This window comes from Myodes glareolus, chromosome 2 (genome assembly GCF_982192425.1).
Source record: "Myodes glareolus chromosome 2, mMyoGla1.1, whole genome shotgun sequence".
In the NCBI taxonomy this organism is placed as follows: domain Eukaryota; kingdom Metazoa; phylum Chordata; class Mammalia; order Rodentia; family Cricetidae; genus Myodes; species Myodes glareolus.
This window is the reverse complement of record NC_142027.1, coordinates 109,176,896-109,185,202: the sequence shown is the minus strand read 5'-3', so window position 1 is coordinate 109,185,202 and position 8,307 is coordinate 109,176,896. Positions and strand designations below refer to the sequence as shown.

The window sequence follows — 8,307 nt, the reverse complement described above, 5'->3', positions numbered from 1 at the left end:
ACACCTGCACCAGAAGACAGTGCCATATTTATGAGTGTCTCTAGGGTACCATGGGTGTTGAGATATGAGAGGGTAGCAGCCGTGGAGTTTCTGTGAGTGGGGTCAGTGTCTGAGGTTGTGAGGCTGGGGTGCTGTGAGAAGATGTCACAGTAGCCGTGGTGACCAAGTGTGTAGTGACAGTTCTGGCTGTTTCTGAGGTGAGCCAGGAGGTCCAGGTGGGTGTGACAGAGGTGTCAGGGGTCGGTGCATGTGTGGCAGTAGTAGGAGAGGTGAGGTCTGACGTGCACTGTCCAACAGTGTTACTCAGAAAGGTGGGGGAGTTGACCTGAGATGCCACTGTATATGTGGCATTGGTAGCTGGACGTACTGTCATTAACATAGATAAGGGGTGGTGAATATCATATCAGTGGTGACAGATTGCATGTCTGGGACAAGTGCAGAGGAGAGAACCCTACTTGCGGGTGGCGTTAACACAGCGGTGCTCATGGGAGAGGAGATGCCGGATATCCCAGAAAGCCACACCTCGGTGGCGGCACCGGAAGAAGTGACCCGAGGAGCTGTGGTTATTTCTGTCAGGAGATACTCGGTAGGAAGGTCTGTGGTGGGATTCAGTGTGGAGTCTCCTGCAAGTGTGGCAGCAGGGGTGGGGAAGGGGAGCTGACCTGCTCCAGTCACTGCTAAAGTCGGAGGAGCTGGCTCTGTAGATGTGGGGGCTGTGAGTGTGGCGGTGGCTGTGGGTGTTGGGATGGACTCAGCTGTTGTGTGGAGGGTGTGGGTGACGGTTGGAGCTGATGACATACGGTCCATCTGTGTGGACCCAGAACTGTTGGTGAATATGGGCGAGGAAAATGAAGATGTGCCTGCAATATTTGTATCTAGGACTCTGTGGTGTTCCGAGCGCTTCGGGTAGTCACCGTACCGGAAGTAGTGGGGTAAGATTCATTAATAAGCAGATAACTGCTCTTCATGGCAGGGTAAGAGGGGATGAAATCGGTGTGTGTTGCTGACATGCCAGAAACTTTGTGGGTTGAGGTGACATCTGTCATGGTACCCCATGGAACGGTGTCACCCATAGATGACGAGGGGAGACTTGTGTTCCTGAAGGTGTGGATGCCTTTACTAGGTGACGAGATTTCAGGTACGAGTGTCACACTGGATGCTGACCTACTAGAAGCTGCTTTTGCTGACCTGAGACTCGTCCTCATAGGCGTGAAACCTGTTGTGCCTACAGGCGCGGGGCTGGTAGCTGCTGACATTGTGGTGGGGGTGTCTGGGCCAAGTGCAGACGTTGTGTGTGTGGTTTGGGATGTCATCACAAGATCTGTAGGAGTGGAAATCGAAATCATCCCAGATGTGGATGTTCTAAAGGTGGAGTCAGTATCAGAAGGTTTAGAAGGCACGGAGGCAGCCATGTCGTAAATCGTCATAGAAATCGTCACCTTGCTGGTGGATGACGCTGATGGTTGGGTGAGAAGATGCCATGCTGACAGTTTCTCTGGGAGTGTCACCCGTGTGTTTATACGTGATTTCCCCAGAACTCATCACTGTCATCTCCACAGACAGCTCACCTGCTTGAGTGGTTGTTTCCTTAGCAACCAGCAAAAGGTGTTGACTCTTTGGTGGAACCCAGGGAATGGGCGGAGGAAGCTGCTCTTTTGAGAGAATTGCTGGCAGTAGGAAACGGTTTGGTCGTCACACCTGTGGTGATCAAGGCTCTGGTGCTGGGTGGGGCAATGTTATCAGTTACTGTTGTCAGGGAGGCTTGCGTAGGAATTTGAGAAGGAACAGTAGCAGAGAAGGAATTCCTGAAGTGAGAGGCGGACTTGTGTGCACACCTGCCGGGGTCATGGTGACCATTTCTGTGGTCGCTGCGACAGAAGAGGTCAGAGTACCTTGGGTTGTGTGTGTGTACGGTTGAGACAGAAGAAGAAAGTGGGGACGTTATTGTGGGTATGGCCCCCACATTAGTAACAGTGGAAGCAGAGGTCATGGATGAGGTCACTCTCCTGATAGAGGTGACAGTCGTCATTGGCTTATCAGTCTGGGGTGTGGTGGTATAAGAATCAAGGTGAGGGGCTCCTGGGTTGTGGTTACAGAGGTGGTGGTGGGGTGGGTGGGGCTGATTACAAAGCCAGAGGGGTGCATACACTCAGTGGTGGGGATGTAGACCAAGAGAGTAGGACTGGTCTCAACCTCGATGGCAAACTTAGTCATCAGGGCCATCATGGTGTCTGGACTGATCAGAGATCTGAGCAATGATTCATAAATGGGTTTAAAGTTACTTGGCAAGTGGTCAGTCCCGAGTGTGTGTTTTTTCCATCGTTGGGAGCTGGATAAGGGGGTTCATGGGACTGAGAAGCCACTGAGGCATACCTCCAGCCTGCATAGAAGTGTTGAGAGCAGTGTGGGCTGCTTCCACACCAGGCAAGTGTGAGCTAAAGGTGGCTGTGGCCGCGGATGGAGTTCCTGTGTCGGCAGAATAGAGGAATCCATGGTGAATTCACAAGTTATTCCGTCACCATCACACACCATGGGGGATCTACTATCCCAGCCTTCCACACCCAGGTCACAAAGAACAGGATGTGCCTCTCTCATGGGAGGCAACTTGCATCTGGAGCCTTTGGAGTCTGTTTAGGGGGCAGTGGGAAGAGGAACTCTCAAGTCCTTACTGGCTACTGATGTCCAACTTCTTTATTTCCTTCCTTCCTTCCTTCCTTCCTTCCTTCCTTCCTTCCTTCCTTCCCATCTGTTTTCCTGGTGGAGGGGAACGATGTGTATGTGAGAGAGGTCTGTGTGTATGTGTTTGTGTGGTCTGTGTGTGTTATGTGTATATGGTTTGTGTTTTGTATTATAGTTTGTGTATACGTGCATTATAGAAATGTGGTTTCTGTGTGTGCTATGTGTGTGTGATTTGTGTGTATATGTTATATGTATGTGTTTTGTGTGATTTACATATGTGTATGCACTTTGTGTGTGTTATATGTGTGTTGTGTGTATATTGTTTGTGTTCATGTTATGTTATATGTATGTGATTTGTGTATTTCTGCTATGTGTATATAACTTGTGTGTGTCATGTGAGTTTGTGTTACTATGTATGAGGTTTGTGTGTGTTATATGTATGTGTGTGGTTTGTGTGTGATTTGTATGTGTACATGTTATGTGTGTGTGGTCTATGTGTTATGTATATATGGTGTATGTGTATATGTATGTGGTTTGTGTATATATATTATATGTATGTAAAAGAGCTAAGTACAGAGAGACATTTCATTTTATGGGCTGCTAAGCTAAACCAACATATATACTTTAAAGGTATTTTGATTTCAAAATATGGCCCTAAGGATATGTTTTTTTTTGGAAAAGAGGTTCTTCTTTTGTTTCCACAGAGGATGAGAACCTGTAGAATCCTTCCAGACTAATATCGTTTGATGGACCAAGACCCCCTGAAAGGTCGCCTTAAACACCCCTCAAAAATTACTTCACCCAATAAACAGCAGGAAGCAGTTTGGAGAAGAACTACACCCATATTCCCAAATATTGTTTATTAATGTTTGTTTACATTTAAAGGGGGATATGCTATAGAGATTTGCATTTGTATGGATCTTGCTTTATTGACAAAAAATTTAGGCCAATTTTGTTATACTGTGCATATGTATATTTCTGCTTTTGATTAGGGTATTATGTTTGTGCAGCTCAGTTAAAAATGTAATGCATGGGCTGAAAGGATGGCTCAGAGGTTAAAAGCACTGACTGTTCTTCCAGAGTCAATTCCCAGCAACTACATGGTGGCTCACAATCACCTGTAATTAGATCTGGTACCCTCTTCTGGCATGCAGGCATACATGAAGACAGAACACTATATACATAATAAATAAATATATATTTTTTAAATAAAAAAATAAAAATGTAAAATATAATTGAGAAATATAGGTTAATAGATAATCATCTATAATAATCAAGCTTGTAGTCGTGTTTGTTAGATTTTCAAGATGTAGAGTGATGTATTTCAGGTAGACAAACCTTACAAAGACTACAGAATATGGCATTTAAGATGTTTTTAAGAAGTTAGGACTTTTCATGACAATGAGACACATTTGCTCCTGGCAACACCAACTACTACAAGAGGATGATGTGCATTGAAGAGGCTCCTTATGGAGTTGGTTGGCCATTTGGGCAAGAAACTGCTCTTGCCTCGACTCCCTGATGAACTGGACATGCAGGACCCACAGAGAAATGACTGCTGAACTTGCCTAAAGGTGAGATCGTCCTTTGGGATTCCTGCTTCATGAAAGAATCTGCCAGACAGACATTCTGCAGGACACAGGAGAAAGTGACCGACAAACTGCCAATATAGGCAGAAATGTCTTCGAAATTTCCTGCTTTATAAAAATGTCTGCTGGATACTATGGGCCCATAGGCTGAAGATGGATGCCCCAATAGTACAGAAGAACTTTGGGTGACTGTCCAGGCAGCAAGATGTCTATTGTCAATTCTAGAATTTTGGAAGTTGCTTACGATGCACTTCCTGTTAACTTAGGTAATATTTTATCCTTCAGGAGTCTTTGATGGAGTGGAAGAACAGTTATAATTCTAGTTTTCCTTAATTATGATAAAAGATAAAGTAGATATAAATGTTGTAACTGTAATTCTTGCTTGAAAAAACCTTTTTTATTTAAACAGAAAAGGGGAGGTGATGTGGAATTTCCCTCTGTATGCTATGATTACCATTGATTAATAAAGAACTGATTTAGCCTATGGTAGGGCAGAACAGAATTAGGCAGGGAAAGGTAGGCTGAATGCTGGGAGGAAGAGGGTGGAGTCAGAGAGAAGCCATGGAGCCCCGCCAGAGATTGATGCCAGAATTTTATCTGGTCAGCCACAGCCTCGTGGCGATACACAGATTACTAGAAATGGGTTAAATTAAGATATAAAAGTTAGCCAATAAGAAGCTAGAGCTAATGGGTCAAGCAGTGATTTAATTCATACAGTTTCTGTGTGATTATTTCAGTTGGGAACCAACAAGCAGCCTTCCCACAACACTACTGAGCCATCTCTCCAGCCCCTTCTTTCTGCTTTTTTTTTTTTGAAGCAGGGTCTCGCTGGGCAGTGGAGGCATACCAGCACTCAGGAGGCAGAGACAGGCGGATCTCTGTGAGTTCAAGGCCAGCCTGGTCTACAGAGCAAGTTTTAGGACAGCCAGGACTACAAAGAGAGACGCTGTCTTGAAAACAAAAACAAACTAAATAAAACGTATAAGCAGAGCCATGTGCCGCCCAGATTGGCCCCCACCTCACTGTGTAGGCTAAGACGAACCTGAAATATTAACCCTCCTACCTTTACCTCAGGTTGATCAATCATAAAAGGCTTTATGTAGTTCTGAGGGGTTCGTGCCACTAGACAAGCATGATACCAAATAAACCACATTTCTCCAGCTAGTCTCCCTTCTTTTTCTTTTCTTCTTCTTCTTTTTTTTTTTTTTTTTTTTTTTTTTTTGAGACAGAGTTTCTCTGTAGCTTTGGAGCCTGACCTGGAACTCGCTCTGTCAACCAGGCTGGCCTCAAACTCACAGAGATCCGCCTGCCTCTACCTCCTGAGTGTTGGGATTAAAGGCATGCGTCACCTCCACCTGACTCTCCTCTCTTTTTCTCCACATCCCGTCTTCCCTTCCCTCAGCCTTCATCTCCACCTATTGTCCCCAGTCTTCCAGGCCTCTTGGCTTTTGGGCCCTACCTTTTAACCAACCCCTACCCTTTCCCTGAATATTAGGGGGCCTCCAGAATTGGTCTGGGAGGTGACCCACACCACAAAAACAGGAACCAGAGCTCAAGAGGGGAGAACTGGAGAGGGAATGTCAAACAGAGGAAGAGACTGGCGTTCATAGTCTGCTAAAACAGAGGAATGGACAGAGAGGATCATGTGGAGATGTGAAGGGATCTGGAGGAAAAGGAAGCATCCAGAATGAGATATCTGAGCAGATATTCATGGGTTCTGATGACATTAAGGCTTAGGGATCAGCATTAACCATAGGAACACACATTCAAGGGGCCAGGGAGATGGCTCAGTGTGTAAGAGTGCTTGCTGCTCTTCCAGACGTTGTGAGTTTGGTCCCAGCAGCTACATCAGGCAACTCAAGGCTGCCTGTAACTTCAACTCCATCGTCCTCCTCTGGCTTCTGTGGGTACCCACGTGCACATGCGTGTGTCTGTCTCACACATACATGCACACACACACACACACACGGAGTGAGAGGGATACACATCTTCCATAGTGCTTCTGTCCTGGCTACTGGAATAATTAGTATATCAAAACAAACTTTTCTGTTTTACATTTATAGAGAGGGGTGCATGAACCACAGCGCAAATGCGGGAGTCAGAAAACAGCTTTTGGGTGCCCATTCTCTCCTCTTGGGAATGGAATTCAGAGGGTCAGGTCTGGCAGTCAGCATCTTCATGCTGAGCCATCTCACTGATGCGAAAGTGTCCTCTCCCTCTCTGCATACATGCATTTCGTCTCTATGACGAAGCCAGCAAGCACGGCTCAGGCACTCTTAGCCGCATAAGTGTCAGGATTATAGGCTTGTACCCCCTCCTGGCTTGGACTCATTGTGCATTCCCAGCACTTTTTACATATGGTGGTACTAAAGACCAGACCATAGCTGGGGTGAGCAGGGAGCAACCCCGCCTCCTGCAGGCTGCCTTTAGCACCTCTGCATAAAGAACACAGACATGCTCTTCCTGAGTACTGATGTCACCTCTCAGCCCAGCGGCTGGGGAAAGAGGGGGAATAGGGCAGGGGATGAGGATTCTCAGTCTGGGTCCTTACCGGTCAAGTCTTTGGCCTCCAGGGAAGTGAAATGAACTGAGGGTTCCAAGTTGGGGTGCTCTGTAGTTGGGGTGCTCTGAGGTTGGGCTATGGCAGAGATAAACACTAAAGGGCAGAAAGGAAGGAGGAGGTGGTGGGTGACTGTGGGTCCTGAGAGGTGGGCCCCACACTGGGTAGCCTTGGGGCCATACCCTCTCTGTTTGTTTGGGGGGGGATGCTGAAGATCCAGCCGGGGAGACTCCCGCACACTGAATAAGCACTGCCTGCCCCCATATCCACCGTGTCTCTCCTGCCCAGGAGAACCTGGGAGAAATCAAAGCAGACTTGGAGGTTCCCCAAGATGAGGTGGGCAGCAAAGGGGGAGTAGGGAGGAGAGAAGAAGGGGAAGGGGGAGAGGGAAAATCAGAGGCAGGGAGGAGAGAGAAGCAGAAGCAAGAAGAGAAGGGAAGGTGGGAGGGAGAGGAGGAGGGAGGAAGAAAGAAATGAAGGGAGGGAGGAGCGGAAAGATGAAGAAGGTGGTGGTGGTGATAATGATGACGATGAACGGGCAGAAATGTCCGACAAGGAAAAAGAATCCCCTTGAAAGAGGCACAGAAACTGAGGAGTGGCGACCGCTGCAGAGGAGGAGACAGCAAGCAAAGTCCAAACTGCCTTCCCAGTCCAACTGCCGCCCTCAGGATGCAGACCTGAGCGCGGAATGAACGCGAACACCACAGCTCCTCCCCTCCCTACCTAGCCTCTACAACCAGAGACCAGAGGGACCCCTCCTGGCCTGCTCTGAACAGCCAACCTCCCATCCTTGATCAGGAGTCCCGACGGTCTCACCAGTCCCCCACCCTCTCGCTGTAGCTCCCCGTCACCTGCTTCCCCAGGGCAGACCCTGAGGAGCCAGAGGAGGCTGAGCAGCAGCGGGGTGCGGCAGGCTGGGAGCAGAACCGGATCCAGAGCCGACTGCTTTGAGGATAGAGCCAAGTGTGTGAGCTGTGAGCCATGGTTCCTGGCCCACACACCGTGGACTGTTTTTCTGCCCTGCCTGGCATAAAAACCACTTCACCTTTGAGCTCCGCAGCCTCCCTCTCCTCTCCCTGCTACCCGAACCTCAGTGCTGTTGAAAGGGAGGGGACAGCATGCTAGGACCTGCCTATTAGGGACCAGGTGGGAGAGCCCCACACCTGGCCTGTTCTGTGAGGCTCCATCCTTTCTAAGGACGCTGCCTTCCTCCCCCTGCCTCTCATAGAGTACACACCAGAACAAAGCCTCTGCTTGGCGTCGGCCCTTCCGCTTTGTTTCAAGTCCCCTCTACCCTTTCTCCACCTTAACAGCCACGGGGCTTTGGGGCTGTGACTCTTCCGGAGAATAACTCATAATTCAACCTGAAGTCTTTTCACTATCAGAAGAGCTGGACTGGGTCCCAGGAAGGAAAATCAGCTAGCCGTGGAAACAAAAATGCAGGTTTAGCATTGAAGGCGATGGCAGAAACTGTTGCTT

The 8,307-nt window shown here is 48.1% G+C and overlaps 1 long non-coding RNA gene across 1 annotated transcript; it reads left to right on the top strand.

The window, feature by feature from the left end:
* The first annotated feature begins 376 nt into the window (after positions 1-376).
* LOC146895470 (uncharacterized) lies at positions 377-5,428 on the top strand. The gene is made up of 2 exons (XR_014999412.2): positions 377-594; positions 3,384-5,428. It is a non-coding gene; the product is annotated as an uncharacterized LOC146895470 (long non-coding RNA).
* Positions 5,429-8,307: the final 2,879 nt, after the last annotated feature.